Here is a 19442-nt window from a genome sequence, read left to right on the forward strand (position 1 = left end):
AACTACAACATAGTAAGTAAGAACTTGTCTGATTTCTTTGGTTTCCTTGATAACACATGTACTAAATGGAGATATTCCATTTTGGGGTCAATTTTCTTTCTTGATCAAAATATACATGACATGAAAGCATAGGATTTCCTGAGTCCCAGGTGCTATGAAGGAATGAATAGTAATATATATTATATATTATATATATTTATGTATAATATATATTTTTATATAATATAAAATAATATATATAAAATAAGTGGGAGATATATATATATATATATATATATATATATATATCAATTACTTCAAATTTTTATTTGTTGAATATATCTGCTGTTTTTCTAATTTTGATATAAATACTTCTTGGCTTACATATAACCACTGAGAATTGTCATGAAATCTTAATCTCCAAGATACATTCACTGTTGTCAAAAACATGCATTGTTTTTCAAACAAACACATTATCTCAGATATATTTACTCTATGTTCAACCTGGCAGTATTCCAAGACCACCCTCTACTCACCAAAGCTTAGAAGTGGTCAGGGATCTTATTTCCACTCCCTTGGTGACCCTGGTGTTAGTCCTCCTTCCTAACTTGCCAGTCCAGTCCTATGATGGCTCCATTTTCTGTTTTAGGAAGTATAGATTGCACAGTGACAGAAAAAGACACTTTCCAACATAAGAAAAGTGATGGGAGAGAGTGGAGGAACATATGGAGAATGATTGGAGAAAGATTTATGTTGCTCTGACAATTTTAGAAATATATGATGAAATTATGATGGAAAATATGCTTTTCCTATGTCAGACAGAATGTCATTCTATTTTTTAAAGGTTAACAGCCTCTCTGTAGTTCTAAGACTTCTCTTCCACATCTCATAATCATATCATAGAATCTTATTATTGTACATAATCAGACATTGAGAACAATACTCTCAATGTTTCTCCTGGGCATGGAGGTATAAAGTACCGATAGAATTTAGTGGATAACGGTGCTTGTCTACAAAGCCTGTCAACCTGGGTTTAATTCACAAGCCACCCACATGAGCTAGACACAAAAAGAAGCATCTGGTGTCCCTTTGTCATACCAAATTTTAGGTAAGAGTGTGTGTGCACACACAGGCATAGATACACACACTGGTAAATAAATAAATAAATAAATAAATAAATATTTTAAAAATTGATGATTTGCTTGTTTTTTAAAAAAGAACTTTCTAGAATGTATTTGTGCTTGACAATTGGCTTTATTTCTTTTAAAATAGGAATTGGAATTTTTTTCTTAAAGAGCTTCTGAAACAGAAGTAATGAAGTATTCCCAATTGAATTCTACTTCTTCATGTACTCTATCATTAAGGCGATGTAAAAGAGAATTTTCTTTTGTTCCTACATTTCACTTTACTATTCCAGAAGTAGTCTTCTGGTAAAAAAAAAAAAAAAAAAGTTAAATACAAAAAGAGAAAGAAAAAAAAAGATTGAGAGTGGTCTGTTAGATGTTAGAGTGCCAGTCAAGGACCAGACGTCCACCTGGACTTCGGATGGTCATGTGGCCTTCTTACACAGGTGAAAGTGAAATCAGCACAGGACAAACACACATCGCGAAGGCATGACTTTGTGGTTGGGGGTGTGACTAACTTAACATTGAATGTGACAAAAAAAAGTAGAAAAATGGAAAACTCATCAGAGGGGAAATTCAGTGTAACTGAAGAGTTATCACTGAACATTTGTCTCCTATACGCTAGTCTTTTGGCTTCATTTTATTTTTCATGACAACTGGGCTTAAAAGATCCGGGTGCCTGGTGCTCTTTAGTTTTAAGATAGTATTTAAAAATTCTCTCATAGGTGCTGTAATTTGTTCAAACTAGGTTGTTCAAACTTTCCAATTTTTTATTTCAAGTAGTGAAGGAAAGGGTTACCCAGTGCAATGCTGCTGATTCTGGCTGAGGTAACAAGGATAACTGATTTATATGAACTGATTTATATATAGGCTGTCTTTCTGTGGTACTCTCCATTCAAAGCTCTCACGTCAGAGGCTGTGGGCAGTCTCTGTGGAAAAAACTCTAATTTGAGGGTTCTGAGTTTCTCAATCCACTAATTTATTTTAAATAAACTTTACTTTTACCCCAATCCTGATGATGAGTAGAAATGGGCTGGATTCTTTCTTAGTTAGGAAAAGGTCACTCCAATGGTGCTTTGGGGAGCAGGAAGTTCTCTGGAGAAAGCTGTTTCCGTGATTCTTCTCAAAGACTTACTGTGGTGCCCCTTCTCTTATCCGGTAGCAGTTGCTCACCCTCATACCGGCCATGGAGGGCAATGGCTCTTCCTTCTTCCTTGTACCAAATTCATCTGTAAGACCACTATTGTTTCTCACTTCTGCATATGCCCAAGAAATACTGGAACTCTCTTGGAGTATCACAATGCCATGTACCCTGAGCTACCTTTATTCTGTTCAGCCCAACAGGACCATGGAATTCTTACAAAGAATGGCCATACTCATATAGCGCTAAATGTGGATGCTAATCTATGTGCTGCTATAAGATCTCCCACCTGTGGGCTGGAGAGATGGCTTAGCAGTTAAGGACTGGCCTGCCAAACCTCAGGAGTCATGTTCTACTCTCCAGGTCCCACATAAGGCAGGCACATAAGGTGGTGAAAGCACACAAACAAGGTTGCACATGCACACTAGGTGGTGCATGTGTCTGGAGTTTGATTAGGGTGGCTGGAGGCCCTGGTGTGCCAATTCTCTCTCACAATCTCTCCCTCCCCCCTCCTTGTTGCACAAGAAAAAAATTTAGAAAAAAGATATCAAACCTCTTAAAATTTTTATTTATTTATTTGCAATCAGAGAGAGAGAGAGAGAGAGAGACGAGAGACAGGAAGAGAGAGAGAGAGAGAATGGGCACACCAAGGCCTCCAGCCACTGCAAACAAACTCCAGATGCATGTGCCCCTTGCGCATCTGGCTTACATTGGTCCTGGGGAATCAAAGCTGGGTCCTTTGGCTTCACAGGCAAACTCCTTAACTGTTATGCCATTTCTCCAGCCCGAGATCACATCTTGAACAGCTGCTTGAAACTCATTTATTATTCTCGGAGGCAAATTCTAGATCTCTCTTCTAGTTTGAGCTAGAATGAGCTTTCAGCTTTTTCAGTGTGCCAGCAAGGGCAAAGCAGTGTAGAGTAATTTGCTTCCACCTAGAAGTGGCATCCCTCACCTGACTAAAGTGTTTGGCAAACAAGCCATTGACCTCTTCAGAAATTCTTCCACAGAGCACAGGAAGAACAAGTACCTTGAGTCTAATAAAAAAAAATCATTAGGTACTCATAGTTCCACAAGATTGGTATGCAAAATGAATTCTTTATAGACATTGACAAACTTTGTACACACATACATACTTTGTAATATTGCCTTGTGTGCAACTACATAAAAATATTTACTGTTTGGACTTACATGATTATCTCTGTGTATGTGTGTTACAAAACCTTTTGAAAATACTATTTACTCCTTCTTCCAGTATCATTACACCTAGATGTCTAAATTAGGTTCAGGGTTTACATCTGAAGTCTCAGTCACATGCAGAATAATAAAAACAGGCCAAGGAGAAGGTGGTGACAGGGTACAAGAAAAGACCACCACATTGAGCTTGAAAAGAGTTCAGTGTCTGCTATATCATGGAGGTGACTCTGAAATTGAAGACTTGGTTTGCCTATCTATAAAGTAAAAGTGGACTGGAGAGATTGCTTAGCAGTTAAGTCACTTGCCTGTGAAGCCTAAGGACCCTGGTTTGAGGCTCGACTCCCCAGGGCCCACATTAGCCAGATGCACAAGGGGGTGCATGCATCTAGAGTTTGTTTGCAGTGGCTGGAGGCCCTGGTGTGCACGTTCTCTCTCTCTTTGTCTGCCTCTTTCTCTCTCTTTTGCTCTCAAATAAATAAATAAAAATGAACAAAAGAAAATTTTAAAAATCTTTTAGAAAGTAAAAATGATAATCTATATCAATATACCAATTGGCAGAACAAGTACACTCAAACTATACTTCATTGTGTAGAATAGTGTTTCTATTATTTTTCTTTTAGACTGATCTGATTTCCATCCTAAGTCCCCAAATACCAAATGGTGACATGACATTATAGAGTAATATAATAAATGTTTTCTGATCAAATGATTTTAAAAAATCTCAGAATCATTTGTATAAGATGCATAAACTCTTTTTAATATAAAAAATATTTTCTCCAGGAGTAGAGAAATGGCTTAGTGGTTAAGGCATTTGCCTGTGAAACCTAAGGACTTAGGTTCAATGTCCCAGTACCCATGTAAGCCAGATATACAGGTGGTGCATGCATCTGGTGTGCGTTTGCAGTGGCTAGGGGCCCTGTTGCATCCATTCTCTCTCCCCTTTGCTCACTGCGCCTCTCTCCCTTGCTCAAATAAATAAATAAAATATTTAAAAAATTTTTCTCATTTCAACTATAGTGCTGGTAAACCCTGGGAAGTATTGATAGGGATTAAAAGTGAAGTAACTCCATTTTGTAGGCTACTAGTCTGTGCTATAGGCCAGAAAGCACAAACAGATATATGTATGGTCTGACAGAGCCAAGGGCTCAGGTGCAGAGTCTGGGAACTAAAATCTAAAGAAGCCCTGACTTCCAGGACAAAAGCTCTGAGTATGCTGACTCCCCAGGGTGTCCATTGGCTTACAAAAAGTGATTAATCCTCTGTAACTCATTAGCATCTCATGAGTTCCTCACATACTGTGGTAGTCTGAGTGTATGAATCTCTAGACTCATAGGTGTTTTGGGTTAAGAATTGAGCTTCAAACTTGAGTTTTCAGCTGCCCGGCTGGAGGAGGTGTCACGGGATCTTGGAGTGTAGCCCTAAGGTGTGCTTGGGGGATGGATCTTGAGTCCCATTCTAAGGTGTGAGAAGAGCAGTTTGGAGCTCTGGGTATTCATGTTTGCAGCTTGATAGTGTCTCTCTGCTTGAACCTATGGAAGTGAGCCAGCTTCTTTTACCTTTAATGGTGTTCCCCTGGAATGTGTAAGCCAGAAATAAACCCCTTCCTCCTACAAGCTGCTTTGGGAATGCTGCTGCTTTCCCAGCAATAGGGAGCTGACAACAACACATGCTGTCAAAAGAGCCAATCCAATCTACCTCAACTTGATGCTCTATTCGCATGCCAAGTGTATCAAGCCATCAGCCCATCATAATTCCCCATATCCATTCCAAGTAACCAATCCTGTTCACTTCAACTTGATTCTTAATTTAAGTCCCCAAGGGTATAAAAACCCGTGTTTTAAGCCACTAGTTGGCTGTGTGCTTGAGGGACCTCTCCTCATGTAGGATCTCCTCTGCATTTCTTTCACTTTCTGCTTTAAGTTCTAGTAAATCCTTCTTTAATCTATCCATCAGCTGGGAATCTAGCATTCGGAACACCTAAGTTTATGGGGGACACCTGAATTAAACCACCACAAATGGATTCTGACTTGTGTATATAAAGCCACCCACTGTACACTATAAGGTGCTGTGTCCTAAGACTGCAATTTCAGTATGTAAGGAAATTTCCTCTCAGAATCTAAAGGAAAGCTGGGCAGAGCCCTTATGACTTAAGTGTTTTGCAAAGTGTGTTATTTCAAGGACTTTTCCTCACCTCTTGAACTTTCTTACATAGAAAGAGGCCAGGTTAGTTGACCTCGCTTTTTCTTTTTGCTTTTAATTTTTCATTGTGCTTAAATTAGAAGAGGAAGACATAACTCTCATTTGTCCTATCATAACTATTAAATCTAAATAGGTAGGCTCAAAATAATAGACTCTTATTTCTTATGCATACATACTTTAGGATAGTGTTTGGAGGGAGAATAGGTAGCATTTTTGGTTTTGTTTTGATGAATAATAAATTGTCATAAAACAAAGTGTATTCAGAACTTGTGGAAAGTTTTACTGGGCAGCCCTCTGCTTTACATGATACCATATGGGACAACTGAAATGGTGCTTTAAGATGTCTTCCCAGAATAACTTACACATAGATCTTCAATGTTCATGTGAGTTGGTTGGCAGGGGCTGAGGGTACTCAAAACCACTCCTTAGGCTTATTCATAGACTGATGGGTGAGTCCCAAGAAGCTTAGGTGGATGCTCCAAATGATTTTCAAATGACTCTTCATTCTGTTGAACAATGAGGTCAAGAAAGTCAGCCCATGGGCTAGAGAGATGGCTTAATGGTTAAGATGCTTGCCTGCAAAGCCAAAGGATCAAGGCATAATTTCTCAGTACCCACATAAAACCAGTTGCACAAGGTGGCACATGTGTCTGGAGCTTTTGTGTAGTAGTAGAGGTCCTGGTGTGCCCATTCTTTCTATCTCTTCTCTATCTGCCTCTCTATCTCATAAAAAATCAATTAATAAATATATAAAATATTTTTAAAATAAAAAAATTAAAGCCAGCCCAACTCAAAAGGGGACAGAGAAATAGACTCCACATCTTAATGATGAACAGCACATGCCTATTGGCAAGGATGGTGGTAGCCGTCTTGGAAAATAAGCTACCATATGTTCCATGCAGTCATTGAGCAGTACAGTCTAGCATTTGCTTTGCTATTTTTTGCATGCACCTTCTGAGGTCAACCTGGTGCTTTCTTTCATCTCAGATATCTGGAAATAGGAAGCATGTATGACACATTGTTGAACTTGGCCTGCAAGTAGTACATGGTATTTCAAGATACTTTCTATTTGCTATAATTTAGCTATAGTTGTCACTTATGACTACGAAGAGTACTAGAATCATAGCATTTCTGTGATTGCAGTATATATATAAAAAAAATCTAAGAGAACAGGGCTGCTGGTGAGCAGAGGCCACCACATATTTTGCAATCAGGTTGGTGAGGCTTAGTAGTTGATGTCACATCAAGGAATTAAGAAAGTTTAGAAAGCCTTTCAGTCTTGTAAGTAACTTATTTTAAGCCCATTGTTTTCAGAATAAGATCTGTTGTAAATCAACTTGGACATTCAAAATTGATGGGTGGACTGAAGAGATTGCTTAGTGGTTAAGGCACTTGCCTATGAAGCCTAAGGACTCATGTACAACTCTTCAGGTTCCACATAAGCCAGATGCACAGTGAAAGAAGCATGTAATGTCGCATATGCACACAAGAGGGCACATGTGTCTGGCATTCAATTTCAGTGGTTGGAGGCCCTGGTATGCCAATTCTCCCACCCCCTTTCTCTCTCTCTCTCTCTCATAAAAAAAATAGTCCACTCTGTTTGGCTTGCCTTGAAAATAAAGTGTAAAAAAAAGTTGATGGGTGGGAGCATCTACAGCAACAAGTTTAAAGGGGATAAAACTGACCTGGAAAGACTTAAATTTTTCCTACTTTCATTATATGGTAAACTCAGATGTACAATGGTCATCAAAGAATGTATATACCAATGTTTTTTGGTTTGAAAAAATATGGAGTGAAATATTTCTTTTAAAAATTAGGTTTTTTGTTCTTAACCATCAATAGATGCACTTCCAAATGCTCATTAAACATTGTGACTGCCAGAGAAAGCATTACATTCACCTGTTGCAGTGCCTTGACCATCGCTTGGAGAAAACATATGACCACCAAAACACCCAGGCAGCTGAGTGGAGGAAAGGGTCTTTTCAGCTTACAGTTTTTAGGGGATGCTTCAACTTAGTGGGGGGAAATAGAGGCTGACCAGATGTTGGGCATCACATCTTGCCACCGCAGCTGGCAGAAAGCAGTGAGAGTAAGCTAACTCTGGCAAGGGAGAAGTGGGCTGTAATATCAACCACCGAGTGGCACACCTCCTCCAGCAAGTCTCCACCTCCAAAACTGATGCCAGTTGAAGAACGAGAATTCAAAATATCGGAGGGTGTGGGGAGAAAAATCTCACTCCAACTGCAGCATCTTTGCCACATTCTCTCCCTCCACACAGCAAGCATTTACTGAGTGCTTGCTATTTTCTATTCACTTTGTAGATACTAGGGATCTATTGGGAATGATCAAATTTGTTGTGGGACCTATATCCAATATGAAGCTCAGTGAGCACACTTGAGTATTTGCAGAATGGGAAGGAACTAAATGACTATAAACTATGCTTCTAGGGAAAAAGAATATATTGAGTCTTACTAGTATAAAATTTATAAAAGAAAGATAAAAAATTTTAGTACTTACTACATTTACTTATTTATTATTTACGTCTGTAATATTTTTATTTATTATTTTTATTGAAAACTTCCATAATTGTTTTTTTTTTATTAATTAGTTTTGTGCTCAGTGAATACAGCTAGTTTGGTACCCTTATTAGGCTCATCCATGACCTATCCCCTCCCCTTGGCCTCCCCTTGTTGAGGTATATGGGTCATGCATTCTGGAGGTAGCCCACAGTTATTGGTAGGATAAATGTCTCTGTATATCATGACCCAACATGTGGCTCTGACATTCTTTCTGCCCCCTCTTCCACAAAATTTCCCTGAGCCATGTTGGGTTCATTTTTGGTCTGCTTCAGTGATGAGGTGAGGGGCCTCTAGGTCTCTGGATTTCTAATTTGGTAGGAGTTGATTTTTCTCTGTGTTGGTCTCCTTCCCCCTTTTGCTGGTACCCGGTTCACCATGAAAACAGCAACCTTGCTTGTTTTGCCAATTGTTCTTAGTTTCAGATGGGGCCCTTTTGAGGTATGATGGGGTGGCTCTCTCCTTAGGATCTATATCTACCTGAAAAGAGAAGCAGATTCTCCAATGGAGAGTAAGTTAGCATCAGACAAATGAGATAACCCTTACCTTTTTTTTATAGAGAATAGGTGCAGGCCCTCTTGTATCCCACAATTGATTGTAGCTTGATAATGGAGAGTGGGCTTATGTTTGGATATGGTTTTGATTTGTTTCCCAGCTCCAGCTATGGGTCCCATACCACTGAGGGGATCAGTTAGCCAAATCAAGAGCAGTTGGTTTCCCACCATGGTTGTGTGCCACTATTGCACTTGTGTGGGCATCATGACAGGTTATTTGCTGCTAAGTACGTTAGACCATGAGTTGCTTGGACAGATATTGGTCATTTCTCCCCAGTCGCCCATGTAGCATCTCTGGCACTAGATGTGCTGACTGCCTGGGGACTGACTCTTTTCCAGCTTCCAGCCATGCCATTCCATTTTATATGTCAACCACATAGGGTGTCTTCAGTAGTAGGGTCTTACCACTAATCTTTGGTGGGTCATCAAGTACTCTGACAGAAATCTGTCTTCCTTTTAGTAAACCTTGATCTCTCTGATCAAAAGCTCATTATGGATGATAGTCACATGCTGGTACTGGGATTTACAGGTCAGTGCCCACTAAGAAAAGGAAGAAAAAGATAACTAATATATAAGAGTTAGAGAGAAGAGAGAGAGAGTGTGTGTGTGTGTGTGTGTGTGTGTGTGTGTGTGTGTGTATGAGAGAGAGAGAAAGAAAGGGAGAGAGAGGGAGGGAGGGAAAGAAGCTGCAGAAGATTAAGGTCAGTCTTCATCATACCCTCTCCAGTGTCTTGTGGCTTAGTTGTTCTCTCTAAGGGCCTGGTGAAGGTACAGCCATTTGGTCAGCCTTTTAGGATGTAGAATTTTATGGTATCATTGCCATTTGGGTCTACATTTGTGTTTACCACAACCTCCCTTTCCCTCCCCTCCCTCCCCTCCCATTCTATTGTCTAGTCCACAAGATGCTTGCTGGGTATGTAAGGCATCTTGGGTAGTGACAACTTCCATAATTGTAAACAATATCCCATGGTAATTCCCTTCCTTCTCCCACTTTCCCCTTTGAAACTACACTCCCCATCATACCCTCTCCCTCTCAGTCAGTCTCTCGTATGATTGGTAGTTAATCAGAAAATCAAAAGTACTCCTACAGTGAGCATTTTTCTCCCTTCATCCATCTATTTGCTACTCAACAATAAATTGTTCTTGTTCATAAATGGTGGCATGTGCCACCGAAATGAATAGGAATATATTCTAGGAAAATCTTTTTATTTATTTATTTATTTAAGAGAGACAGACAGAGAATAGGCATGACAGGGCCCCTAGCCACTGCAAATAAACTCCAGATGTATGTGACACTGTGTGCTTATGGCTTACAGGGGTACTGGGCAATTGAGCTTGGGTACTTAGGGTTTGCAGGCAAGTGCCTTGACTGCTAAGCCATCTCTCCAGCCCAAATCTATCTATCTATCTATCTATCTATCTATCTATCTATCTATCTATCTATCTATCATCTACCTATCTTTCTATCTATCTATTATTTTAAATGTAGCATAGTCTTCAAAATTATTTTGGGTATCTACAGCTTCTGGGGAAAGTATTAACAGGTTTGTATATGTGTACATATCTATAGTTGTTACTACTTTCATAATTAATCACTGGCTTCATAAATATGTAAATAATGGCCAGGCACAGTGAAAATCAGCATATTCCGCAGATAGTTCTCTATATACCTACGTCACACAAATACATGCATGTTCCCTTTTTTTATCAAGCCACTCAATTATTTGCCAGAAAAGTCACACAGCTTTCCATGTCTTCCACTCAGACAACGTCATGAGGTTTCAAAACTGAACTATGGAAAATGAACACTCAGTATTATTCCATCATTGACTTGCCATGTCACATTGAGCAAGTTCTTTTACTGTCTTCTCCTTAATCATTTACCATCTGTTAGATGAGAAAACTTCCTCCATGGTTTATAAAGATTAGATAATAACTATAAAGTAGATTCTGGGGGAAAAAAATCTCTCGGCAAAAGCATAACATGGATAGATAATAGTTTATTATTAACTGACAAAATGAAACTATCCAAGTCATAGTAAGTAGCATGAGATTCACATAACAGGTGTGAATCAGTAAAACCAGGATGAACAATGAAAACATATTACACAATATTATCCTGAACTTTCCATGTCACAGGGACTCCTACTTAAATCTGACACAAATCCAATGGGACTCACAAAGCTGAAAGCAAAAAGAGTTGAATCTATGCCTTTCAAACATAAACACTTAAACTTTGGAAAACTGACTAATTAGTATAGGAAAATGAAAGGTTTTTGAAGGAGTTTTCCTCCTACTTGTAGCCAGTGTTTCCAAGACAGATCAATAGCCAGGAACGGAGGTGTTGAGAACAATACACAGCGGAGTCACTATACTTTAGGCCTGGAAAATGCGCCTCTATCATAGATAAGACTGCAGCGGGATTTTCCAATAGCAGCCCTTTGAAGGAGATGAGGTCATTGAATCAGAAACAGACTGGGGACACCTGACCCACAAGTGAACCTAGATTAGGGTATAAGACTACAGATAAGATCATGTTGCAGAGAGCCAACCAGGAAATCTCCATCAAAAAAGTGGAGATAGCATATTCTTATACATTAATTGGCCTTCAGACTTAGAGTGAATCCCATTAAAAATATGACAATAGGGGCTGGAGAGATGGCTTAGCGGTTAAGTGCTTGCTGTGAAGCCTAAGGACCCCGGTTTGAGGCTCGATTCCCCAGGAACCCCACGTTAGCCAGATGCACAAGGGGGCGCACACGTCTGGAGTTCGTTTGCAGTGACTGGAGGCCCTGGTGTGCCCATTCTCTTTCTCTCTCTATCTGCCTCTTTCTCTCTCTGTCTGTCCCTCTCAAATAAATAAATAAACATATTAAAAAATATGACAATAACTATACGAAGGAGAAATACAGAAGACAGAATGCTGTGGAAAGTCTGTAGATACAGGTGTGCACTGTAGGTGTGTTTGGCAAAATTTCAATGTGATTATGTTTTTATTTAAATACTGGCTCTCTTCCCCTTCAAAAGAATCCTGTTGCGAATTCTTTTGTAATGAGCAGAAACTTAAAAAAAATTGTTATTTTACTTTTGGGGGCTGGGAGATGGCTTAGTGGTTAAGGCTTTTGCCTGCAGAGCCAAAGGACCTTGGTTCGATTCCTCAGGACCCACGTAAGCCAGATGCACAAGGTGGCACATGTGTCTGGAGTTCATTTGCAGTGGCTGGAGACCCTGGCACACCCATTCTCTCTTCCTTTCTCTGCCTCCCTCTCTGTCTCTCTCAAATAAATAAATAACAATAAAATAAAAAAAATACTTTTTATTTATTTAGTACAGAAGGAGGGTGGGAGGGGAAGAGAGAGAGAGAAAGAAAGAGAGAGAGAGAGAGAATGGGCATGCCAGGGCCTCCAACCACTATAAATGAAGTTCAGACACATGTGCCCCCTTGTGCACCTGGCTAATGTGGGTTCTGGGGAATCGAACCTGGGTCCTTTGGTTTTGCAGGCAAGCACCTTAACTGCTAAGCCATCCCCCCAGCCCATGAGCAGAAACTTGGCAGGCAATTACCAACTGATTCACGGTGTAAGGTACGATAGTTGCTAAAAGTGTGACATGTGTTGACAGTAGTAAGAAGCCTTCTATATAGGCAAATTCAGTCAGTATGTATTTATATATGTTCCTAGTAAATGTAGGGCATTTTGTTTACCTTGTAAAACATAAAAGAACAGGCAGGACATCACCTTTCATCGCACTCACAATTTAGTGTGGAAGACAGTTTTCATATAATTTATTAGATGGAATATAGTATAACACTGTATATGTTTTTAACAATCAAGAGAAAGCTGTTATCCACATAAAATTGAGAAAATATTTCATGGAGCTGATAAAATCTGATGTGCACCTGAAAAAAACGTGAGTAGGATTTTTAGCAAGCAGGGGGGGGGGGGAAAGGTGTTGAAGGCATAGCAAAAACCAAAAATAACATTAAAAAACACATATTAACCAAACCAGAAGGTCTGGAAACCCATTTTGTATTCTATGCTGGAGGGTATTGCAGAGCGCCTGGATTTGAAAACTACAGGATGAGGAGTGTGGGGATCAGGGGCGTGTCTACCGTCATGAGTAGTTTTTCCCTATATTGCATAGATAAAGAAAGATCATTAAATATTTGTGATTATGATCATGGGAATGGCATCATTAGATTCATGTTTAGAAATAATTAAATGGCAGCATGGTGAATGAATTATAAAGCACAGAGTGTGTGAACAGAGGAATGAAGGAGCTATTACGCTAATTGGATAATGTATAAGAAAGCACTGAGTAAATTTACAAATAACCAAGCTACTAAGTGTAAATTGCTACTATTTTTGTGGTGGAGAAATAAAAGGGAAATGATGAATATCTAAACTATGGAGTGATCAAGGACATTTTAGAAAACAGCCAATATGTGAGAGACACAGTGGTAATAAAAGTAAACATGCATTGAATGGATACCATGTTTTGAGCATTCTTCAAAATACCTTGAATGAAGTGCTTGATTTAATTTTTGAAATCCTATAAGAGACACCAACCCCTTCTTTTAAAAAATTCGAAAACTGGGCAGAGACTTGATGGTGCTTGCCTTGATTTTGCAAGTGATAAGTGAAGTGAGGAGGTGAATTCAGGCAGTCTGCCTCAAGATACACTCTTAGGTATCACTACACAAAAACATGATGAATTGATGTAGCAGTTAGTACATAGGAAGAGTGGAAAATGATCTATAGCCACTGTTCTAAAAATGTCTTTTGTAAACACTCCTTTTTTAGAATGTTAAATGATACTACGCAGAAAAGGGATCCATGGGGATGAAGAGATGGCTCAGAGGTTAAGGCACTTGCCTGCAAATTCTAACAACCTGGGTTTAATTCCCCAGTACCCAAGTAAAGCTGCATGCATAAAGCGGTACATGTGTCTGGAGTTCATTTGCAGTGGCTAGAGGCCCTAGCATAGCCATTCTCTGCCTTTCTTTCTTTTTCTGCTTGCAAATAGATAGATAGATATTGTTTTTAAAGCACTCCACAATCAAATAAAATAGTAGGCTTAACTAAACAAGCATCTTTTCCTCTGCAGGAGACATAAGAGCTTGTATAAACATTTTATTGAAAATCTCCAAGCAAGTGTGCCATAGTATATAATTGTGATTTTTTTTTTGTCCATGAATTTCTTTTACAACATAATCTTGGGGGTTTAGGGTCCCTGGAACATAACTTGGAAGCTGCTGATGGAAACTTCCTACTTTGAGCTCCAGATTCAGGAGCAACAACGGGTCTGTGGCTTGTTGATTTGAACATTCTGAACGTAAGGTGCATGATAGAAAGATGCAGAATAGAATCATGTGGGTTGATTCTTGAGATATGGGTCAGAATTGGAGGAGGAGGCATGCAATTGCTGTGGGCCTCCTATGTGGGACAATGAAGACTAGATTTGTGGTAATGGCTGAGCTTGCTGAGGCGAGAATGTCTGCGAGGGAGACCAAGAACAATGTTTTGGATGTGCCTGTGATAGTGTCAGTGTGTGCAGAACTCAGCTGATATTTAGTTGATTCCTAAATCTGGTAAGATTTTGTTGAATTATTTCTAGTAAAATTTTTTCTGTTAAATCTTAGTGTATCTGTATTTAAAAGTATATTCATTAGAAATTTTAATAATGATTGTATTTTTCCAGTACAGTTGTAGGAGTGTGTGTGGATTTATTAATTTATAAATATATTAGCCAGGTTGATTTGGGAAAAGATGACCTCAAATATGAGCGCGGCACAGCTCAAAGGTAAATATAGCAATGTGGACCCATGACCAGTGTTTTAAATGTCACCTACCCTACCACTATATCATATGAATTTATCAATTTCTAAAATACAATAATACAAGCTTGTATTGAATACAAGCTTGAATTTTAAACAAGGCGTCTCCTATTAATTTAATCCATGGCAACAGGGATTTCTCTGAAACCAAACAGTTCCAGGAGGATCTATTTTAGCAGCAACATCTGTGAACCATTCTAAAGACTTGCAATAAAAAATAAAATCATATAATATCTGACCAGAAATAACAAAAGCCAAATTGGATTGCTCTCTGGAAAATGAGCTTCAAATTATGTTTTAAACCTACAGACTTTTTTTTTGGGGGGGGGGGGTAAAGTAATATCATATTAAATGATTTAGAAGCAAGTCATTTCAGGCAAACACACAATTGAGTCCTAGATAGTGTTAAGGACATGTTTCCAATGTCAAGGCCAGTATTAAACTAAAACGGGATAGAAAAGGATAAAAAAGTTTAGCTATGCTTTCCCATTCTCACAGCCTTCTGTCAGTTCACTTTGCACACCTTTCCTTGATTAGCCTACTTAGGGAAGGTCTCTTGTTCCTGAAATCATTCTGCTTACAAAGTAGTGGTGGTTTTCCACCTAAGAGACCTTGAAATCCAAACCTCTTAGAGGAGTATCAGTGTCCTAAAGGTCTAGGACTTGGTGTAAGTACCTATTTGACCTGCTATTGCTGTCCTCGTTCTTCTTGTTTATCTTAAAACATATTTTATGGGCTGGAGAGATGGCTTAGCGGTTAAGTGCTTGCCTGTGAAGCCTAAGGACCCCGGTTCGAGGCTCAATTTTCCAGGACCCACGTTAGCCAGATGCACAAGGGGGCACACGCGTCTGGAGTTCGTTTGCAGTGGCTGGAGGCCCTGGTGCGCCCATTCTCTCTCTCTCTATCTCCCTCTTTCTGTCTTCTTCTGTCACCCTCAAGTAAATAAATAAAAATGAACAAAAAAATTTTTAAACATATTTTATTAGCTCAGCATATCCAAAATCTATCATTTCAACATGTAATCCCTGTACAACATCGTTAATGAAATATTTTAAATTCAAGTTTTAAATAGTTACCTTTCAAATCCTGCTGTATACTTTACATGTATACATTGAATTTTGTGATTAAGACCAGCCACAGTTCAAGGACTCAGGAAATACCTGTGACTAGTATTCACCACCTGAAACACTTGCATCTTCAATGAGCCATGGTGAGATTCTAACTTTTGAAAAATGAGTTTGAAGAACTACTTTCATTAAAAAGTAATTGTGGTTTAGCTGGGCGTGGTGGTGCACGTCTTTAATCCCAGCACTGGGGAGGCAGAGGTAGGAGGATCGCTGTGAGTTTGAGGCCACCCTGAGACTCCATAGTGAATTCCAGGTCAGCTTGAGCTAGAGTGAGACCCTGTCTCAAAAAAAAAAAAAAAAAAAAATGTAATCATGGTGGTCTGAACAGGTGGCTTAGTGGTTAAGGTGCTTGCCTGCAAAGCCAAAGGACCTTGGTTCAATTCCCCAGTACCCACGTAAGCCAGAGGCACAAGGTGGCACATGTATCTGCAGTTTGTTTGCAGTGGCTAGAATTCCAGGTGCACCCATTCTTTCTCTCTCTCTCTTCCTCTCTCTCCCTTTTACTCTCTCAAATAAGTAAATAAATAAAAATAAAATAATAAAAATATAATAATCATGGTATATCTACCATAAATTTACCATTGTAGTCAATGTGTGTGTGTGTGTGTGTGTGTGTGTGTGTGTGTGTGTGTGTGTGTGGTGGGTGTGTATGCAGAATTATGCACTTAGTGTCCTCCTGTATCACTTTTTCACGTTGTCCATCTCTCATTGAACAGGAAGCGGCCATTTTTGGTTAAACTGGATAACCAGTGTGTCCCAGTGATCCTCCCGTGTCCACCCCATGCAAGACTGGAGTTACAGGTAAATGTGGCTGTGCCCTGCTTTTCACGTGGATGCTAAGGATTGAACTCAGGCCCTCACGATCATGTGGCAAGCACTTTTACTACCTCAGCCATCTTCCCTGGCCGTTATTTTAGGGTACCACTCAGTGACATTAGGGACAATTACAGTATTATTGCAAGCCATTACAATGATCCATTTCTAGAACTTTATCCAGCCCCTGGTAACTTCTAGCCCACTTTCAGTTTCTACAAATTAACCTACTGTGAGCACCCCACATTGTTTGCCAAGATTGTGGAACCTTTAGGAAGCAGAACCTTGTTGGAGGAAGTGGGCCATTGTGGGTGGGGCTTGACTTTTTATAGCCCAGGCTCACTTCCTGTTCACTCTTGGTTCCTGCTTCTGGCTGAGATGTAACAGTAGGCTGCCATACCTTCCCCATCACTGTAAGCAATATCTCCTTGGAACATAAACCAAAAGAAATACTTTCTTTTTTTTTTATGAGGAGAGAGAAAGAGAGAACATTGGTGCACCAGGGCCTCTAGCCACTTCCATCAAACCGTGATGCGTATGTCACCTTGTGCACATGTGTGACCTTATGCTTGTGTCACCTTGTGATTCTGACTTACAGGGGACCTGGAGATTTGCTAATGTGGGTTCTCAGTCTTCATAGGCAATTGCCTTAACTGCTACGCCATGTCTCCATCCCAATACTTTATTTTTTTTTAATTATTTATTTATTTGTAAGGTTGGGGAGAGAAAGAGGAAGAAGGTAGGCATGCTTTTGGGTCTCCCGCCTCTGCAAACAAACTCCAAATGCATGCTGTCTTTGGTGCATCTGGCTTTCTGTGGGTACTGGGGAATTGAACCCAGGCTGCTGGGCTTTGCAAGCAAATCCCTTGACCACTGAGCCATGTATAAACCTTTTCTTAAGTTCCTTGTGGTCAGATATTTTTGTCCCAGCAAGAACATAGCTAATATGCCAGCCAACTCTACCTCAGGTTGAGCACACACAAACTCCATGTCACTCATTCTGGCTTTTTTTTTCTTTTGCTAACGCTATTCCTCCTTCTTAGATTCCTTTTCCTATTTCACCAGCTCCATATAGAGGTAAACCTCCTCTTTCCTCTGTCAGACATTATCGCACATAGAATGCCCACCACCTTAAACTACTTTCCATGTTATCCAACAGACATTCGTTTCAAAGTCCACTTTGGAAATTCTTTAGACCTTGCTGTGTCTCAATACCCTGTCTTTAAAATGGAGAGAAAAAAAAAAAACTGTCATGTGTGAAATACTCTGCTTGGCACCCAGACCTTAATATACATCAATCCCCCTTTCAACAGAACTTAATCCAAAATTTGCTTTCCAAATACACACTGGCTTGCAAAGCCTGACAGCCCTGGTTCAATGACCCAGTACCCACATAATGCCAGATGCACATAGTGGTACATGTGTCTGTAGTTCGTTTGCAGTAGCAGGAGGCCCTGGTGCACCCATAATTATTCTCCCTTATCTGTCTTTTCTCTCTCCCAAACAAAGAAATAAAAATATAAAAAATGTATTCAAAAACATTTTTTTTAAAAAAAAAAAGGAGGGATGGCTTAGCAGTCAAGGTGTTTGTCTGCAAAGCCAAAGGACCCTGGTTCGATTCTCCAGGATCTACATTAGCCAGATGCACAAGGGGGCACATGCGTCTAGAGTTCGTTTGCAGTGGCTGGAGCCCTGGCATGCCCATCCTCTTTCTCTCTCTCTCTCCCCCTCTCTTCCTCTTTCTCTCTGTCAAATAAATAAATAAAAATATTTAAAATATATATTAAAAATGTAAATGGCCTCTATGTGATTCACCTTTGAATTTCTGCAACGTTTAGCACAGGGTGGCTGGTGCTCAACTCCCTTTCATGGTGTGAGTGATTTTTATATCGCTTGATGAGGTCCATGAAGTATGAAGTCACTTCTGCGAAAACCCAAGGATAGGTTTATGTGGTAGGCTTTGTTTCTAAGAGTTGAAATGATTAAACACTTGTAAGTTCAGCACCTTATTTAACACCAAAAGGCAACATACAGAGCAGAACACAGGAGAAAACAATGTTATATCCTTCCTTTAAAAAAAAAAAAATTGTTGGGCTGGAGAGATGGCTTCGCGGTGAAGCGCTTGCCTGTGAAGCCTAAGGACCCCGGTTCGAGGCTCGACTCCCCAGGACCCACGTTAGCCAGATGCACAAGGGGGCGCATGCATCTGGAGTTCGTTTGCAGTGGCTGGAGGCCCTGGCGCACCCATTCTTTCTCTCTGTCTGCCTCTTTCTCTGTCAGTTGCTGTCAAATAAATAAATAAAAATTTAAAAAAGATATATCTAAAAAATATTTTTAAAAAAATTGTTGTTGTTTTGGAGAAAAGAAGCACATAACTTTGTTTTTCAGCCTTTTGGCTAAGATCGAGCATAGAAGTTGTTCTTATCAGTTCAGGACGTGATATGTCCTCTATCCAAGGACAATGATATTAAGTGAATTTTGGAACAGGGAAATGGAAAGGATTTTGTCTGTGCAGTCCACTCATTGCACATCAACCTGGCAGTGCTATACTTCAGGGAATAGTCCTCTTCAGGGGACTTAAAAAAATAAATCAGCAAGTAAAGGACACATAATATAACTATTTAAGCCACGTTGATGCATACACTTCAGTAGTGTGAGGTCCCTCCAAATAGTTGTGCGTATCATCCTATAGTTGTCCAGGTCTTCCAATATAAAACTCTACCCCCATTAAACCACAACTTCCCTCCTCCGTCCGTACCCAGCCTTTCACTATCACCAAGTCACTTTCTGTTTCTAAGGCGAAAACATTTGTAAAAGGAAAGAAAAAGAAGGAGCATTTGATCAAGAACACTTCACGCACCGATGACCACAGGTGGTGGAAAGCAAAACCAAACAA

General features: G+C 39.6%; 1 non-coding gene across 1 annotated transcript; it reads left to right on the forward strand.

Annotated features, from left to right (window-relative positions):
* Nucleotides 1-18922: 18922 nt before the first annotated feature.
* LOC123459587 lies at nucleotides 18923-19116 on the forward strand. Its single transcript, XR_006636353.1, has one exon. It is a non-coding gene; the product is annotated as a U2 spliceosomal RNA (small nuclear RNA).
* The last annotated feature ends 326 nt before the right edge of the window (nucleotides 19117-19442 follow it).

The sequence above is a fragment of the Jaculus jaculus genome, chromosome 3 (genome assembly GCF_020740685.1).
Source record: "Jaculus jaculus isolate mJacJac1 chromosome 3, mJacJac1.mat.Y.cur, whole genome shotgun sequence".
In the NCBI taxonomy this organism is placed as follows: domain Eukaryota; kingdom Metazoa; phylum Chordata; class Mammalia; order Rodentia; family Dipodidae; genus Jaculus; species Jaculus jaculus.